Genomic DNA, 21,175 nt, shown 5'->3' on the forward strand with positions numbered 1-21,175 from the left:
CTTTGCTCGTCAATGTCTTCTAATAACTAGTTGTCATTTGTGGGAGCATCATGTTCCTCCTTTTACTTTAGATGCTATTCGCTTTGATTTTGTTGGGAACGGTTGTATCAGAGATTTTTCTCTTTAATATATGGTTCTTTTGGCTAAAAAAAGAAGTTAAACCAAATGAAATCACATGGTGGTTGTTAATTATCATTTATAATAAAACTCTTGCTCTTAATCGTCAACCCAGCTTAATTACTTGCTTTTTTTTCTTTCTTAATTAATTATGTCGCCTTCATCATTGCGTATATGATATCTATTCGTATTCAGTGACAACGACTACGATGGTGATGAGACTTGGGTTGTTCCCCAGAATATCATACCACATGAATGGAAAGTTGGACAAACATGTGATTCTGGAGTTTAACTAGTTATACTAATCCTATCAATTATCACTAGTTTCACATGCTATAGAAAATATAATGAGAAACATGTTCGAGCAATATTAGAAAATATTAAAATAATAACAAGAATTACAATAATAATAATTATAAAGAAATTCACAACATCAATTATGTATTAATATAAACAACTAGAGAGAAAGTTAGAAAAACTGATAAACTTGGAGATTGAGGCTTACATAAACGCAATATCCTAAAGACAGAATTTTGCCCCTACTTTTGTGCTTGTAGTTCAGTAGGCGTCAATCTCATAAGATTCAACAATCTATAATCCGAAGTCTAAACACTTCAATCTTCGGACTCTGGCGAACTTCATATATTATGTACTCTCAAAACACCTCCATCAGATATGACTACAATCATGTATCATTCTGGGCCTCTTGAAATTGATGAATTAATCTCATCGAAAAAATATGAGAAATAATTCTTATCACTGTATGATAATACATTTACACACCAGCCCATGAATACATGTACATTTAAGAATAGTAATGACTGGTTGGAAAGGTCATACCCTTTCATTGTCAAAAGCAACGCTTCAAACGACATGCCTTTTCCTTTGAATCTCACATGTCAGATTCCAATTTTCCACATTATAAAACCATCCATTTGTCAAATAATTACATCCTTTTGCAACTCAATTGCCACACGGCTCTGAATGACCCAATATTAACCTCCACATGGTTCTATAAGATCCAAGATCCTTGATTCAAATGGATGTCAAACCATTATTCTCCTTTTCTGGAATCTCCGATTAATCAATTGTGACGGGGTTCTACATATACCACATATATTTTATAGAACACCTAATGAACCAATCCCAAGACCATATTAATGCAACAACCAAATCAAGGCATGCATCTAAATGTTCATCTCTATCAAGACACGAGTTTAAATGCCACAACAATTAATGTAAAAAATAAATAAATGTTGTAGGCATAATTTACTGGACAATTATGGAGGCCATAGAGAGAGAGAGAGAGAAATGTGCGGCAATAGTAGAGAGATTTTTGAGAGATGTGTAATTGTGGGCGTGTTCTATTCCACCCCATTGTGCCTTTATGTATAGTAGTAGGGAAGGTTAATTCCTTACCCTTTTAGGATTACAACTCTTAATAGGTAATCAACTCCTAATAGGAATATAAGAGATATTCCAAGATATACTAGGATTTACACAATCACATTCCTAATCTAATAGGACTACAACACTCCCCCTTGAGTGTGTAAATACTCAAGTAAATGGCGCATCAAGTCTTCAGTGATGAAGCAAGTACAGTTGATGAAGTCGTTGGCACAATGAGCGAATGCGAGTCTTAAATCAATGGAAGAATGCATAAAAAGGTAAAACTCACAAAACCTCGTTATGGTAAAACCCAAGGTGGGAGAAAAACCCATAGACTAAGGAGAAAAGTGAGAGTTGCATTAAGTCAAAACTATACATCTTTTGGATGCAAGTAGAAGAGCTCTCAAGGGTATGATCAGCCTAGGATGGGTGCTAGGTTAAAACCTAGTTAGGTAGCAAAAATCCAGTGGGAAAAATGCTCATAATCATAGGGAAAAAGAGTACATTAAGATCAAGTGAGTATACTTCTGGATACTCCCCTTGAGTTTGACATAACTTCCAAATGAGAACTACAAGCATTGCATATGAATAGCTAGGCATACCAATTCCTCGAACAAGCTTCTTGAAGGTTGACTTCGGCAGTGACATCGTGTAGAAGTCGGCAAGGTTGTCTAGGATATGCTTGCATGACTTCAATCTCCTGATGCTTTGCTGATGTAGATGTAGACGCAATATGTCTTGGCATTGACTTCATTGATGTATCATGGCTTGGTCGGGTTGATACATGCGGCATAATCTTCATGGATTGTCGTTGGGACTTAACGATGGTGATGTGGTAGAAACTAACACACAAATTAAACCCTATAAATTATGCAATCGTAGTACAAGTAAGTAGGGATCGTTCTATTTTGGGGATTAGAATGGATGCTAATCAACACAAATTAAACATATACAATTGAAAACTAAGTTAAACTAACAACAAAACAATGACTGGGGGGGCATTTTGGACAAATTTAATTAAAAACTTAACGATAGGGAGAATTTAAGGTCCCTTAAATGGTAATGCAGTACCATTTATACAGCGAGGAGCGTGCCAATGCTCTTAATCAGCTTGGATAGACCTGAAGTCGTTGCTAGAGATGTGATTTAGGTGTAAAGTTAGTGTGTGTAGTATGCATTCATCCAGACAACTAACTTTCCCACATTCCTACCTAATCACGTGTTTAATTGGATCGATCACACGTATTAAGAAACATGATTCAATTAACTCATATTCGAGGACAATATCAATAAGATTATCCATAAGTAAAACATACACCAAACTTGAATCCAAGAACATGGAAACATGTTCACAAAGTAAATAGTTTACTATAGGGATTCGACCAACAAGGCCATCCAGGTCAAAATTCTGCTTTTCCAACGGTGTTCGGTGGAGCAAAATTAGTCTCACATATTGACTACTAGAATGGTACTTCTTAACAACATTGGTAGGGGCACGAACAGGTGCATAACCAATGATTTGTTCCATTGAGATGGAAGTAGATTATGTAGGGTTGAAGTTCAGAAATATTATCCCTTATTCTTGAAATTTTAGGTTTTAGGTGCCAAAGATCACGCTTCGCGCATGATGCCACACCTTGGCAGGCCCTGATTCTACCATATCTTTGTGGTAGTAATTAGATCCGAGAATTTGGTAAACTTTCGCTTTCTACACTACTGCTTCAAGGGCAAGTTAGAAGCATGGAAGGACGAGAAAAGTATTCTCCAGTCAAAATTTGATCGGATTGATAAACTTCAGAATTGTACTCATTCATGGACGTAATCATGATTTGCTTCGGACAATGTCTTTCATAATTAGACAGTCCGTAGGAGCGAGCCAAAGAGCCATGGAATCCTTATTCAAGAGATACTTTCGTTTGTAATGCTTTGGGCATAAGTCTTCGAATGAAGATTATGGCGAAGACTTATTCAACTCTCCCTTGCCATTGTTGGCTTCAATGGTTTCTTAGCTTCTCGATAGTCTAGTAGAGACTCACGTCTTGTACCCCACATTAAGTGGTTTCTATTAGAAACGTCCAAATAAGGGAAATCGAACTTGTGATAGTTCGACAGCCCATTGAATTTGGAGGGAACAAGATTGTGATTGGTGCTATGGGAATGGATCATCTATAAGCATCAAAGTTAGAACATTCGAGTTCTATGACATGGCTTTCATGAAAAACGTTGGTTTCATGGGTGTATTATTTTATGAAATCTTCGGGTTTCAAAAGCACTAAATTTGAAACTACAGGTTCAATTTAGTTTATGAACGTTTAGTTCATAAAAAAGAGGTTTCTGCAAGAACACATAATGCAATATGCTGATTTAAGTGTAGTGGATTTGAGGTTCTTCGGGAACTCAAGTGTAATAGCTTCGTTACTACGAAAGTATGTTAACGGTACAAAGAAAAGAAAGAAATTATTGAATCGTTAATGTCCAAAAGTGGGTTTCAAGCCAATAATTATGGATTAATTATCAGATTAATGGACTGCTGGTCACTTTTAATTAATTCAATAGATCAGGACCATTCAAAGTTGATCGTAGAAGCAAAATAAAATTTATAAAGGCCCATTAATTATTTAATGCTGGCTGCAGGCCATGGAAATAAATTAGGGCCAAATTCGCTTGGGTAGGCTGCAATTGGGAGCCCAATAATATGCAAAGAAAGCTGCATGCCTGCTGCACAGTCACTGGCCGAGAAAAGGATCAGCCCAGTAACAACCTGGCTAGCAGCCCAGCTGCAGGTAAGTAGGCTGAGGAAAAAAGAAAAATAAGCCCAGTTGAGGTTTGGGCTGAGTGAACAGAAAGCCCGGAAAACGGGCTGGGCTGTCCTGAGTGAAGGGTCTAGGGCTTGGAGCCCATGCATAGGGATCCAAGCAGCAGGCTTGGTCCAATTTGGGCAGTAAGCCTAAAAGATTGTCCCAAGCTAGTGTTGTACCAAGCTACAGGCTTGGTGCGATTTCAGTGGCAAAAAAAGGTGATTATTCTTCTTCTGTTTTTTTTTTCAAATTTGTAGGGTTTTTAGAACCCCTAAAAAAATCATGCTTCTAATTTGTTTCGATTATTTGACTTACAAATTCCATATAGCATAATTGTGTATTACATGAACAAATATATATATTGACAAAATATATGAAACATATACAATATATATATATATATCGGAAGGAAAATATAAACATAGGGGGGTTCATGCATCATGGGGAATGTTTTCATGTTTCAAGGTCATTTCAAATATCTTACTTTATTTTAAGCGTATCTGATTGGTAAAAAACAACATAAACCTTTGAATTTGTAGAAGTTCATTATCAGATAGCCGGAATTGCATCATGGGGAGTGTTGTATGCATCATGGGAATGTTGTATGTATAATTTACTGAACAATTATGGAGGCCATAGAGAGAGAGAAAGGTGCGGCAATAGTAGAGAGAAGTAAAGTAAAACAAAGTTTAAATTGACTCAAAAACGTAAAACAAAGTTTAAAACACTAAGCTAGACTCAAAGAATGCAAAACTAAACTATAAAACACTAAAACAACTCAAAAGACTCAAAACAGCACAAAACAAGCTAAAAGACTCAAATCTGCCACTAAGATTGAAATTGGATGAAAATAGGTTTTAACTTGGTTCAAAACACTTAAAAACACAAACAAAATCACTTTGTAACTAATGTGAATCAACAAAGTAAATGGGGATTTGGTTTTGACGAATTTGAAAACAAAACAAGTAAAGTAAAGAACTAGTGAAATCTGGACGAATTTGAGTAAAGTGAATGGATAAAAGGCTAGCTAGGAGGTTCTTCTCCACACATGTCACACTTGCATACAAAACGATCTCCAATTGCTTTTCAATAAACCATGAATTCCCAACACCCCAGATTAACCGTGAATTGCACTAATTAACCCTCAGATTTTCCTAAAGTTATTGAATTGGATGATTGCATTCGACAACCCAAAGTATTCCCCACAAGTTCCCCACATGAATTGCATAATAGAGATACAAGCAAAGATCATTAAGTTATATGAAAATCATAAGCATTGACAAGACACTTGTTACTATGAATTGCATGAAACTTATGTCAAGAATTTACTTAACGCGGTTGTGACAAGCAACCTTTACTACTTGTGAATATAAGTTCATAAAGATTAGGTAAAGCTCCCTTATATCCTCGCATCAGATTTATGCATGAAAATTAAGTGTGCACTCTCAACCAACATACACAAATCAGTTTTAATTCAAATGGATAAGTAAATTGAATTCACAACTTATGAATCACAACTGAAGGTAATCAAATCATATTGCAAGCATGAACATGGTTTCGAATTCCCCCCTAGCTAAGGGGGGTTTAGTTCCTCATACTTACAAAGCAACGATAAACAAATTTAGACATTGAAAACAAAACAAAGAAGACACCTAAACGCTCTAACGATCTAAGTTGGACAACATGCACGTCCAAGCACTTTCCTTCCCTTCCTTTGCTACGGCACAAGGTGTTGGTGAGTGTTTGAAGGGTTGGTTGTATGGAGGAATGGATGTGAAGATGAATGGATGTGTTTGGATGAAAGTTGTATTGGAATGGGGATGAATTCTCCAGCAAAACTGAATGTAATGGCTGCCACACACACTTCCTTTTATAGAGGAAGTGCACGGCATGGAGGGATGGATGGTGGTGTGAGCAATGATTCAAAGGTGAATGATAAGCTCATATTTATATATATTTTACATAAAATTCACTTGTCTTTTCTTAGTTAGTTCCTTATATTTTTGAGCTATTTACTATGTTTTTGTGTTTTGTGTGATTTATCAAGCAAAGAAAAGAAAAGTAGCACAAGTGAGATATTAAGTAACAAATTCGTCAAAACTGCCTGTGCAAATTAGCTGACTTTGGAAGCATGTTACGAACAGCTCAGAATGAATGAGAAAATGAGCCTTATATGCTTGGAAAGCTACGGATGTCTATTTTCTGGACCAATTCACGGATTGTTAATATCATTTTTCTAGAAGAAGTTATGGGCATTGTAACACTGAAAGGTTCAGAAAAGGGCTAAGCAGATTTGGCTAATAAAATGAGAAAGTAAAGGCACTTGTTTTGTGTTTTGCTTTGTCATCAACACTCAGCAGCAAATGGGGTTATGATTGCACTCATTTGGCTTTGGAGTAAGTGGAAATGCACAGCTAGAAAGAGAAGGCATGGCACATGCAAAAGAGAAACATGGACAGCTACACACATGCAAACTGCACAGCATGGAGGGCTTGGCATGGGCAGAAAATGGGTGGATTGTTGGCTAAAATAATGAAGAACATGTGTGTGCAAATGCAAAGGAAAAACACACACACATGGGCAAAGGAAAGACACACACATGGGCAGAAAATGGGTTGATTTGTGGCTGAAATGATGAAGAATATGTGTGTAAATGTAAAGGAGAAACGTGGACATCACACACCCATACAAACTGCACATGCAAGGAATTGAAGTGGTCCTCTCCTTAGCCTATAAATACATCCACCATTCCTCTTCCTAAGAACAATATTGATCCATCAAAAGAGCTTCATTCACAAACACAATTTCCTTGCCGTGACCTCCATCCATTCATCTAGCCATACTACATCTCACCTATCCATACACTTTCATCTCTTAGCCGTGCAAATCCATTCCATCCATATATCCATACACATCCTAGACACTTGTGCTACAACAAGGTGGTGAAAACAAAGGTCCTTGGCGTTTCAAGCTTGGAACTTTGGAGCATTTTAGGTGTACTTTGTTCTTGCTTTCAATGTCTACTTTGTTATTTTCTAATTTTGTTGCAATTATGAGTGGCTAAAACCCCTATTTAGTTAGGAGGAAGTTTGAAGCCATGAACATGCTTGAGATTTGAATTGATTTCTTCCAATTGTGATTTGATAAGTTGTGATTGCAATTCAATTATCTATTTTATTCATAACTGATTCTTGTATGTTTATTAGGGATGCATACTTAGTTTTCATGCATGAATTAGATGCTAGAATATAAATGAGTTTCACCTAATCGTTACAAGTTTATATTCATGAGTAGTGAAGGTTGTTTATCACAATCGCGTTAATTGAATTCTTGGCAATTGTATCATGCATTCATAGTTATAATTGCCTCGTCAACACTTATGATTTTCATTGAACGTAATGATCTCTGATTGTATCTCTATTATGCATTCATATAGGTGACTTTTAGAGAATGATTTGGGTTGTCGCATGCATTCATCCAATTCAATGAGTAAAGGAAAATTTGAGGGTTAATTTGTGCATCACTGTTAATCTGGGGTGTTGAGCATCATAGTTTATTGAAAAGCAATTGGAAATCGATTCATGTACAAGTGTGTCATGTGTGAAGAACGGACCTTTAACTAATCCATCCATCATCGTATTCCTCAAATTTGTCTTACAATCTGCCTAGTTTTATAACTTGTTTGTTTGTTTCAAATTCATCAAAACCAAAATCCCCATTTTACTTTCTTGTTTCAAAGTGTTAAATTTCGGTTTTGTTTGTGTTTTTGAGTGTTTTGATTCAAACCAAAACACTAAATTCGTCCAAAATTGTGTTAGAGTCAAATCTATCCAGTTTGTGTTTTTAGGTAGCTTTGAGTCTTTAGAATCTATTTTGAGTCCCTTGAGTCTATTCAAACATTTTTAACTTTGTTTTTATGTCTTTGAGTTAGTTTAGAGGTTTTAGCAAGCCCTCATAATCCCCGGTTTAGAACGATCCCTACTTGCATTTATACTACAATTTGACAACAAGAGGGTTTAATTTGAGTGCTTAACTTTCATTGCTTCAGTGAAAGTGAAGTAATGATGCAAAGCATGGGGGCTGAAATGGAGTGGTGTTGTAGCTATAAATGCAAGTAGGGAACATGAATGATTGTGCACATGGTAGATAAAGGAAAGGGAGGTGGAATGGTGCAGAAATGAGTCATAGGTGAAGGTTGATTCATTATGCACGGCATGGGCAAGGAAAGTGAAGGAGTGGTGCGTCAATGAGTGCATGTAGTGGAGGTAAAAGTGAATGAAATCTGATGGGTGAAGGGGACAAGGGATGTGCACCAATTGAGTGCAATGATTCAATGTAATGGTGTATGAAAACAGGAATAATGAATGGGACAAGTGTGATGCATGGCATGGGTAAGGAAATGTGATAAATAACACCCCTTTGCAGCTGTCTATGTGCCTTCAAACTTGATTTTCTGCACTCTTTGCCATGTGTTCCAGCTCATTTCTCATGTGTGTGTGCTGTCATGTAATCATCATTTCCGCATAACATCATTTCAGCTAGCAATCAAGTCCATGCCGTGTGTGAATGTTGTCTCTCTGTTCTTTGCATGTGTGTGTGCTGTTTTCTATCTTTATTTCCACATGTACAAGCTATTACACTTGCACACACATATGTTCTTCATTATTTTAGCTAGCAATCAACATATTTTCTGCCCATTCTGTGTATGAATGTTTGTAGTTGTAGGTCAACACACTTGCACACACACATGCTGATTTCTAGCCTTCTAATCTTCAAAAACGTCCATCCTCATGTCTCCATGCTTGCACTATCCAATCTTGGCCCAAAAATGCTCCAAAATGCTCCAAATAGCACTTTGTTGCCAACTTTGTTATTTGAACCTACAAACACACGAAAATAGCTTAAAGTACTAAAATAACTAGAATTAAACTATGTAAATGCCAAGAAACAAGCTAACTAAGTTGCATAAAAATGCACCTATCAAATTCCCCCACACTTAGCTTTTGCTAGTCCTCGAGCAAAACAAAAGAAACAAAACGAAACAAACAAAACACAACCTAGACCTTCCAACATTTGCCTCAGGGATTTTCAATGAAACATGACATGTTAAAAATCATCATTCCCACAGATTTTGGTCATCTTTACACTTGAGCACATACTTAATCATAGTCACCACTTACTAGTTCACAATTAACCAATTAAAACGATGTTTTGAATGTAGTAACATGCCTTAGAGAATTTGCTCAATTTCTTACAAGATACTCTATATTTTTCACACACAGTTTCTGACTACACACCCTACACTAGTATATGTGAGAAGATTAATGTAAGCACGAAAGACTAGGACTCACATATGTTATAACAAAGAAAGCAATTTTTTGGAGTTATTAAGCATGTTTGGATATGATCTCATGAATGGAATGCTACTACTTAGATACGAGAACCAGTGACACCATATGCTCATACCAATTTTGAACTCCACAAATTGAAACACATAACACTCAAGATTGAAGTAAAGGGTTGTAACAGGGCTTGGGGTAATGGCTAATAAAGAAAGGGTAGGAATAACAAACGTTCTTAAAGCGATAGCAAGCAAAGCAATGAAATAGACACTTGGAATTCAGTTTAGAATACAAAATCAACTTTTAAAGACAAAGGGAAGATTCATGCAACACTTAGGGCCGAATTCAATGTTTTGGACCATTTTTTAACAAACAACACTTTAGAGCTCTTTTTCATACTCTTTTTTTTTCTTTTCTACCTGTGCCTTATTAAGGACTTTGGCACGCACACACACACACATAGAAGAATCACTTCCCCCACACTTGCTTTCTGCAATACATTGATGAAAAAGGAGTTCATTTTAAGTCATGCTTTACTATGATTCAAGAATAAGGGTATTGATGGTCCTAAAACTAGGCTAGGTAAGGATAGTGTGGGTTAACAAAGAACATAGGCTTAATAAGGTTCAACGGGGTTAAACTTAAACAAATAATGAAATAGGGGCACGGCAATTTGGCTTTGGTGGTCACTACACAACTTCATCTTGAATATGTGTTATGCAAATCAATAGCATGCTTTAAATGAAATAGGCATGAGTTCTAGCATTTGGAACTAAATGATGAAACGCCTTCTAAGTAGCAACCAAGCAAAGAATAATGAGATTATGCAACAACTTTAGAACACAATGGTGCACAGATTATTAACTCTCCAACTAAACATTTTAGGCTCAAGTCTCACAAGGTTGTAGCGTTCATTTGAGTTCCTTCCTTCAAGCATGTTACAAAAATTGAATTTCCCTTTATGATTGCAGGTGAATTTATAAATTATAACCACAACCAAGCATACATTAAAGAGTAAATCAAATTTTCATCCATGTTTATAACTCTCTTTAACAGTCATGTACTTAAAAACCAAATCCTCATCATTGTGTTGGAAGGTACCCTAAGACACAAATAAACACACAAAAACAACTCTTTTTGGGTTTTTCAAAACAATTTTTCAAAATTTTATGAGATTTTCCGATTTTTATGTCAAAACACTCCAAAACAGCTTAAAAACACTTAAAAACAGCAAGGAACAGTACTAGAAGTAATGGGTGATAAACTCCTACAAATTTCATGCAAAACAACTTGGTTACCCCCCCACACTTAAATCAAACATTGTCCTTAATGTTTCAAGCATAAACTCACACAAAAACAAGCAAACAAGCAAACAACGAATAAACATGACAAGTATGGAAAGTAAAAACCAGACAGAGTAGAGTTTAAGAGCGCAAATCTGGTTTTGGAGATAGATGATCTTCTTGACTTTCCACAACTTTGATCTCGAACTGGTTTGGAATTCTGAGCGAGGAATATCAGAGTTCCTTGGTTTCAAATCAGACTCGTTCTGTTGGGTTGATTTGATTGTGCAGTCTGCATTCTTCTCTGCTTGTTTCTTTTGCGCGGCAGGCAGACACGAGGTAGAGTTGATGGTCTGTTTCTTTCTTCAATCTTTCCAAGTGCCCACCTCTTGCTACCTTTCTCCTTGTCCCTAGCTGAAGATGAATTAGAACATTGTCTCCATATGCTTCGAGGTATCATTTTCACTTCCCTTATCTGTTCCCTAGGCAGATGTGGTAGACGAAGAGGAGCATAAGATGTTGAAGATGAGTATTCGAGAGCAGGGCTAGGTAAGCAATCATGAAAGGGTCCCGCAGATGAAAACAACAACAAGGAGAAAGACAGGGAGAAAGCATGATATGAGATACTCTTGCTTTCAACCTTCATGATATGAAATACTTTTTCTTTGGATGAGTTGTTTGCAGAGGTACCCTAAGGAATAAGGAACACTGAGTGACTCGAGAGGCGTCGTTGGGAAGACATTCTCGAAGATGAAGAAAGGTTATGTATGTCTGCCTTGCAATGGAGGGTGAAGGTTAACATTTATAGGAATTAATAACCGGTACTATTCTTTCACTCTTCTCGGCAACCGTTGGATGATTTAACAGTAAACTTCACGTGCTTTCTCTTTCACAAGAGATTGGTGACAGATTGCCCGTAATTTCTGCAAGGCTGAGTGTGCATGTGACAGACGCTGACAGGTCTGGAAAAGCAAGTGCCTCTTCGATATCTGGAATCGGCGCTTCAACAAACTGCACATGATTTCCGCAAAGCTGAGTGTGCATGTGACAGATGCTGACACGTCTGGAAAAGCAGATGCCTCTTCGATTTCTGAGCGTGCCTCTTCGAGTTCTGGGCTCCGTCGAGTGCAGAGGTTGCATGTGACAAGTGCGCACAAATCTGGAAAAGAAGATTGGCCCATGGTTTCTGAGCAAGCCCATCTTTTGAGAAAGCTAGCACCTTTTCGATTTTTGAATTGGCCTCTTCGATTTCTGAGCTTGCCTCTTCGATCTCTGAAATCCCGTCGAGTGCTGATTTTTATAGAGGCACGCAGTACGTTTCAAAGCACACTTGAATTTCTGCCTGTAGAAACTCCCTTCTTGCACTTCTACGATCTTGACTTGTTCGACCTCTTTTTTCTTCAACACCCTTGAAAATGTCAGGCCCCTCCGACCGTCGTTTTGATTTGAACCTTGGTGAAGAGGCAACCATGCCTTCTCCAGACAACATATGTCGCCCATCCTTCATATCCCTTACTGGTCCTCTTACCGTTGGGGATTCGATGATGTAAAATGATATAACTGCTGCGGTGGTGGCCCGGAACCTTGTCAGTCCCAAAGATAACAGAATGCTTTCCAAACGGTCTGATGAGTTGGCTGTTAAGGATTCTCTGGCTTTCAGTGTGCAGTGTGCGGGTTCTGTGTCTAATATGGCCCAACGCCTATTTGTTCGAACCCGTCAAGTTGAATCATTAGCGGCTGAAGTGATGAGTCTCAAGCAAGAGATTAGAGGGCTTAAGCATGAGAATAAACAGTTGCACAGGCTCGCACATAACTATGCTACAAACATGAAGAGGAAGATTGACCAGATGCAAGAATCTGATGGTCAGATTCTACTTGATCATCAGAGGTTTGTGGGTTTGTTCCAATAGCATTTGCCTTCGTCTTCTGGGGCTATACCGCGTAGTGAAGCTCCAAATGATCAACCTCCAATACCTCTTTCTTTTGTGGCTCCACCGACTGCTGAGGCTCCGTCGACTACTGAGACTTCTCCTAAACAGCCTTTGTGAAGGCTCTCTCTTGTATTTTTCTATCTCTTGTTTATTTTCGACGAATTTTAATGTGAAAATACCTTGCGTATCTGTCAATGTCTCAAAAATAAACCCATACCCAAAAAATAATTAAATAAGCAACAAATAAAAAAAATGACAATCATGGCAAAATAAAAATGCAGAAAAGGGAAGGTTTTTAGAAACGCAAAACTGATTGTGGAGCGATTCAAAAATCTTCCTTATTTGAATACATGGGTTGCCTTCCAAGAAGCACTTGCTTTAACGTCTTCCAGCCGGACGATACCTCCATTTCAGCTTGAATAGGGCCCACGGCATGGAGGGGTACATTCTCCACGACATGCTCCTCAAAGGCCTCATAATAGGGCTTCAAACGATGCCTATTTACCTTGAATTCTTGTTGTGGCTTCAAACTTTGTATTTGGACTGCACCATGAGGAAAAACATTAGTAACCACAAAAGGACCAATCCATTTGGAACGCAACTTACCAGGAAACAAGCGAAGGCGGGAATTAAAGAGTAACACTTTCTGCCCAATGGAGAATGATTTGCCTCGAATCATCTTGTCATGGAAAGCCTTTGTCTTCTCCTTGTAAATTCGGGTGTTTTCATAAGCCTCATGCCTAATCTCTTCAAGTTCATTTAATTGGAGCTTTCTATGAATTCCAGCGGTGTCAAGGTCCATGTTGAATGTTTTGACAGCCCAATGCGCCTTGTGCTCCAATTCTAGGGGAAGATGGCATGGTTTGCCATAGATGAGCCGAAATGGGGACATGCCAATGGGTGTTTTATATGCCGTGCGATATGCCCACAACGCATCCTCCAAACGCAAGCTCCAATCCTTCCTTGTTAGCCCAATGGTTTTCTTTAGAATCTGCTTGATCTCCTTATTAGACACCTCGGCTTGCCCATTGGTTTGAGGATGGTAAGGTGTTGAAACCTTATGTTTGACATTATACTTCCTCAATAGCGCGTCAATGGTTCGATTGCAAAAGTGAGAACCTCCATCACTTATGATTACTCTTGGCATTCCAAACCTTGCAAATAGGTTAGTTCTAATGAAATCTGCAACCACTCGAGAATAATTAGTTCAGGTGGCTTTTGCTTCCACCCATTTCGACACATAATCCACAGCAAGTAAGATGTAAAGGAAGCCATGTGAGGAAGGGAAATGACCCATAAAATCAATACCCCAAACATCAAAAATTTCAACATTGAGGATGGAAACCTGCGGCATTTGATCCCTTGCACTTATATTTCCTGTTCTTTGGCATTTATCACATGTTAAGCAAAACATTCTGGCATCCTTAAAGATACTAGGCCAATAGAACCCACATTGTAACACCTTAAGTGCTGTTCTTTGTGTGCCAAAGTGACCACCACATGCATATGTATGACAAAAGCTTAAAATGGAATGAAACTCAAAATCATGCAAACATCGACGAATAATCTGATCCGGGTAATATTTCCACAAATATGGATCATCCCACACATAAAACCGTGCATCATTTCTAAGCTTATCACATTGGTGTCTAGTGAGAGTGCTTGGAATTTGTTTAGACAACAAAAAGTTTACCAAATCAGCATACCAAGGTTCACTTACGTTAATGGACATCAATTGTTCATCAGGAAACATTTTAGCAATGGGTAGGGACTCCTCATTTTCATACGGCTTAGGTGGTCAGCCACCACGTTTTCACTTCCCTTTTTGTATGGAATCTCAATATCGAACTCTTGAAGAAGTAATATCCATCGAATTAGCCTTGGCTTGGCTTCCTTCTTGGAGAGCAAGTACTTTAGAGCTGCATGATCAGTGAAAACAATTACTTTAGTACCAATTAAATATGATCAAAATTTGTCTAAAGCAAAGACAACAGCAAGAAGTTCTTTTTCTGTTGTGGAATAGTTTAATTGGGCATCATTCAACGTCCGTGACGCATAGTAGATGACATGCGGCCTCTTATCCTTCCTTTGTCCTAAAACAGCCCCTAAAGCATAATCGGATGCGTCACACATGAGCTCAAAAGGAAGGCTCCAATCCGGTGGAACAATAATGGGAGCTGTGGTCAGCAACTCCTTAGGTTGTTTAAACGATGTTGTGCGCTCCTTATTGAAGTTAAACGCCACATCTTTTTGAAGGAGATGGCAATGAGGTTGGGAAACCTTTGAGAAATCTTTGATAAATCTTAGATAGAAACCTGCATGTCCTAGAAAAGAATGAACCTCTCTAACCGAAGTAGGAGAGGGTAAGTGACGTATAAGATTGATCTTTGATTTATCAACCTCCATTCCTTTTTTAGAGATGATATGTCCTAAAACTATGCCTTGTTTAACCATGAAATGACATTTTTCCCAATTGAGAACAAGGTTAGTTTCAACACATCGTTTTAAGATCAAACTAAGATTATGCAAACAACCATAAAATGAATCACCAAAAACGCTGAAATCATCCATAAAAACTTCAATAATTTTCTCAACATAATCAGAAAATATGCTCATCATGCATCTTTGAAACCAAATGGCATGCGACGATAAGCAAATGTACCAAAGGGGCATGTGAAAATGGTTTTTCTTGGTCCTCGGGTGTTATGACAATTTGATTATAACCAGAATAACCATCAAGAAAAGAATAGAAAGCATAACCCGCTAACCTCTCAAGCATTTGATCAATGAATGGCAAAGGGAAATGGTCCTTCCTAGTGGTGGCATTGAGCTTCCTATAATCGATACACACCCTCCAACCTATTTGGATTTGAGTAGGCACAAGCTCATTTTCAGCATTTGTCACCACAGTTACTCCGGATTTCTTTGGAACACATTGAACGGGCGAAACCCAACGACTATTGGAAATAGGATAGATCACTCCACAATCTAAAAGCTTGATTATTTCCTTCTTCACAACTTCCATCATCGGAGGGTTGAGTCGGCGTTGAGTCTCTCGAGATGTTTTAGACCCCTCCTCCAAAAGTATGCGATGCATGCAAGTGGTGGGACTGATTCCTTTTATGTCGGCCAATGTCCACCCAATTGTTGTTTTGTATTCCCTTAGCACCCTTACCAACTTGTCCTCCTCTTGTGCCATGAGTGTGCTTAAGATAATGACAGGCAATGTCTCATCATCGGCCAAGAAAACGTGCTTTAAATGGCTGCACAACTGAGGGAAGTAACTTATTAGCCGAAACTGAAATGGAAATTGGGTCAAAAAACTTACCCGATTGTAGTGGCAATGATTCGAGGGCAGCCACCATCTCAATCATGTCTTCATTAAGGGGCATGGCAAGTGAAAAATCATTCATGCCGTGGGGATGCATGGTTACTGCTTCATTGTTTTGAATGTCCATTCCTCGTGCAATGACCAATTCAAGTGCATCGTCATTCAATTGTTCAAAATGGTCATGCGCCAAAGAAGCAAATACATCAATAGAAAAACATGAGTGATCCTCACTAGGATACTTGATAGAATCAGAAAGATTGAAATTGATAACTTCCTCATCAAATTCCATCGTCAAAGTTCCATTAAACACATCAATCTTAGTACGGGTAGTTTTCATGAATGGCCGTCCAAGGAGGATAGGTAATGTAGGGGAGTGGTCCGACTCGTCCATTTCAAGCACGTAGAAATCCGCTGGAAAGATTAAGTGATTGACCTGCACTAAAACATCTTCCAAAACTCCATTTGGATAGGCATTAGATCTATCGGCCAATTGTATAATCACACCATCCTTTTTCAATTCCCCTAAGTGCATAGATGCATAGATTCAATAAGGCATGACATTTATAGGTGCACCTAAGTCTAACATGGCAGATTCAAAACGAGTATTCCCAATTGCACAAGGAATGGTAAAACTACCCGAATCCTTGCATTTAGTGGGCAATTTATGCTGTAAAACAGCTGAGACATTTTCACTTACCTTGACAACCTCCTTGCTTGAAATTCTCTTCTTAGTTGTGCAAAGTTCTTTAAAAAACTTAGCATACCTTGGAACTTGCTTAATTGCATCCAAAAATGGTATATTGACTTGAACTTTTCTAAACGTTTCCAAAATATCCTTTTCAGCCTCCTCATTCTTTGATTGCATAAACCTATGAGGAAATGGTACATTTGGAGGAACAACGTTATAATTAATCAAAATTGGAACTTCCTTACCTTTGTTGGCTGAATTGGATGGTTTAGGAGCTTTTGGGGCATGCGGCAAAGATGTTTCCACCCTTGCCGTGGGGGTGCTTTACTCCTCCTCTTCAATTATCAACTCTTCAACCTTGTTGGAATGTGAATTGGACGGTTGGGGATCAGATCCAACTTGTTTTCCACTTCGCAAACTCATGGCTTTTGCAGATTCGAATCCTCCCTTCGGGTTGACAACGGTCGAACTAGGCAACTTACCTTGCTTTCTGAATTGTCCTACAAACTCCTCAATCTGCCTAATTTGCTTCTCCATTTGGTCCACCCTTTTGTCTTGGTTTTGCATTGCTTGGGCTTGATTTTCTTGCCCCTGAGACAAATTGATGAGTAACTTAAGAAGTGTGTCATTATCTAAAGATGTACTTGAGGCATTTTCGGCAGGTTGTTGTGGGGCTTGTGTTGGTGCGTATTGCTTGGTATAGAAGCCTGGAGGTTGCTGCCTAAAGCCTCCTTGTTGTTGGGGTTATTAGGGCTCCCTCCACTTGAAATTTGGATGGTTTATCCAACCTGGATTGTATGTATTTTCTTTGGCTGGTTGTGGCCTTGAAATTCAATTGCATTGGCGCTTTCCTATCCACCATTTTTAATCAATTAAGGGCACTTTTCAGAGGCATGTCCTTGGATAGAACACACACCACATACACTTGGTTCTTTCATCCTCATTCCTTCGTCCATCTGAGACACAATGGAAGTAAGATTAGCTAACTGCGATTGAATGTCGGATGTGGAACTTACCTCATTCACTTGCTGCCGTGGGGTGTCCCTTTGACCAACGCCTTCATATTGTTGAGCATTCAATGCTCGGTTAGCAATTAAGGTCTTGGCAGCCATGAGTGTTTTATCCACCAAAACTCCTCCCGCTGAGGCGTCTAGCATTTGGCGTTCAATTGGTAGAAACCCTTCATAGAAATATTGAAGAAGAAGCTCATTCTTCATCTGGTGCTGTGGATATGAAGCAACAAGGGTTTTAAAACGCTCATAATAAGTGGGAAAGGATTCACCTTGGTTTTGCTGAATGCCACTAATCCTTTTGCGTAGTAGAATGACTCGAAAAGTTGGGAAAAACTTCTCCAAAAATGCCCGTTTCATACTCTCCCATGATGTAACAGTTCCGCGGGCTAGCTCATACAACCAATCTTTAGCCTTTTCTAAGAGAGAAAAGGGAAAAGCCTTCATTTTCAGAATGCTCCCATCAACATTCACAGGGGTCATGCTCGAACAAACAACCTTGAACTCCATCAAGTGTTTATTAGGATCTTCCATGGACATCCTGTGGAACTTAGGAATGTGATGCAACAAACTTGATTTCAATTCGAACTCGTCCATCTTCCCTAGGGCAGCCAGGGGGTATTGGATGCTTAGGGGAGCGGCATTGTCCAATCTCGAAGCGGAAAGCTCTTTGATTGTTCAATTGTCTACGGCCATGTTGGGATCTTCCTCTTTTTCTTAAAGTGGATGTTCTTCAAACTCAGGTTCAGGAATGGGTGGGTTACGATCTTGCTGATTCCTATTCCTTCTCAAAGTCCTCTCAAAATCGTCGTCAAAGTCCAAGATATGCTCACGATTCGGATGAGAACTCCGAGTCATAAACTAGTACCTAAAACAAGAAAACAAACAAGGTCAGTAACTAACATAAAAACACACGAAAATAAACAAAAAAGAAATAACAAGGGATTAGCAATGTTGCTAATCCACGGCAACGGCGCCAAAAATTTGATGCGAAAATTAACTTAACACACAAATTAAAGCCTCTTGTATCAATTGTAGTAAAGAATGTAGGTAGGGATCGTTCTGGACCGGAGATTAGGAGGGCTTGCTAATACCTCTAAACTGACTGAAAAACGTAAAACAAAGTTTAAAACACTATGCTAGACTCAAAGAATGCAAAACTAAACTATAAAATACTAAAACAACTCAAAAGACTCAAAACAGCACAAAACAAGCTAAAAGACTCAAATCTGCCGCTAAGAGTGAAATTTGACGAAAATAGGTTTTAAATTGGTTCAAAACACTTAAAAACACAAACGAAATCACTTTTTAACTAATGTGACTCAAAAAAGTAAAGGAGGATTTGGTTTTGACGAATTTGAAAACAAAACAAGTAAAGTAAAAAACTAGTGAAATCTGGACGAATTTAAGTAAAGTGAATGGATAAAAGGCTAGCTAGGAGGTTCTTCTCCACACATGTCACACCTGCATACAAAACGATCTCCAATAGCTTTTCAATAAACCATGAATTCCCAACGCCCCAAATAAACCCTGAATTGCACTAATTAACCCTCAGATTTTCCTAAAGTTATTGAATTGGATGATTGCATACGACAACCCCAAGTAATCCCCACAAGTTCCCCACATGAATTGCATAATAGAGATACAAGTAAAGATCATTAAGTTCTATGAAAATCATAAGCATTGACAAGGCACTTGTTACTATGAATTACATGAAACTTATGTCAAGAATTTACTTAACGCGGTTGTGACAAGCAACCTTTACTACTTGTGAATATAAGTTCATAACGATTAGGTGAAACTCCCTTATATCCTCGCATCAGATTTATGCAAGAAAATTAAGCGTGCACTCTCAACCAATATACACAAATAAGTTTTAATTCAAATGGATAAGTAAATTGAATTCACAACTTATGAATCACAACTAAAGGTAATCAAATCATATTGCAAGCATGAACATGGTTTCAAATTCCCCCTAGTTAAGGGGGGTTTAGTTCCTCATACTAACAAAGCAACGATAAACAAATTTAGACATTAAAAACAAAAGAAAGAAGACACCTAAACGCTCCAACGATCCAAGTTGGACAGCATGCACGTCCAAGCACTTTCCTTCCCTCCCTTTGCTACGGCACAAGGTGTTGGTGAGTGTTTGAAGGGTTAGTTGCATGGTGGAATGGATGTAAAGATGAATGGATGTGTTTGGATGAAAGTTGTATTGGAATGGGGATGAATTCTCCAGCAAAAACTGAATGTAATGGCTGCCACACACACTTCCTTTTATAGAGAAAGTACACGGCGTGGAGGGATGGATGGTGGTGTGAGCAATGATTCAAAGGTGAAAGTGAAGTAATGATGCAAAGCATGGGTGGTGAAATAAAGTGGTGTTGTAGCTATGAATGAAAGTAGGGAACATGAATGATTGTGCACATGGTAGATAAAGGAAAGGGAGGTGGAATGGTGCATAAATGAGTCATAGGTGCAGGTTGATTCATTATGCACGGCATGGGCAAGGAAAGTGGAGGAGTGGTGCATCAATGAGTGCATGTAGTGGAGGTAAAAGTGAATGAAATCTGAAGGGTGAAGGGGACAAGGGATGTGCACCAATTGAGTGCAATGATTCAATGTAATGGTGTATGAAAACAGAAATAATGAAGGGGACAAGTGTGATGCATGGCATGGGCAAGGAAATGTGATGGATAACACCCTTTTGCAGCTGTCCATGTGCCTTCAAACTTGATTTTCTGCACTCTTTGCCATGTGTTCCAGCTCACTTCTCTTGTGTGTGTGCTGTCATGTAATCATCATTTCCACATAACATCATTTCAGCTAGCAATCAAGTCCATGCCGTGTATGAATGTTGTCTCTCTGTTCTTTGCATGTGTGTGTGCTGTTTTCTATATTTATTTCCACATGTACCAGCTGTTACACTTGCACACACATATGTTCTTCATTATTTTAGCTAGCAATCAACATATTTTCTGCCCATGCTGTGTATGAATGTTTGTAGTTTTAGGTTAACACACTTGCACACACACATGCTGATTTCTAGCCTTCTAATCTTCAAAAGCATCCATCCTCATGTCTCCATGCTTGCACTATCCAATCTTGGCCCAAAAATGCTCCAAAATGCTCCAAATAGCACTTTGTTGCCAACTTTGTTATTTGAACCTACAAACACATGAAAATAGCTTAAAGTACTAAAATAACTAGAATTAAACTAAGTAAATGCCAAGAAACAAGCTAACTAAGTTGCATAAAAATGCACCTATCAAATTCCCCCACACTT

Source organism: Malus sylvestris, chromosome 16, assembly GCF_916048215.2.
Source record: "Malus sylvestris chromosome 16, drMalSylv7.2, whole genome shotgun sequence".
NCBI lineage: Eukaryota > Viridiplantae > Streptophyta > Magnoliopsida > Rosales > Rosaceae > Malus > Malus sylvestris.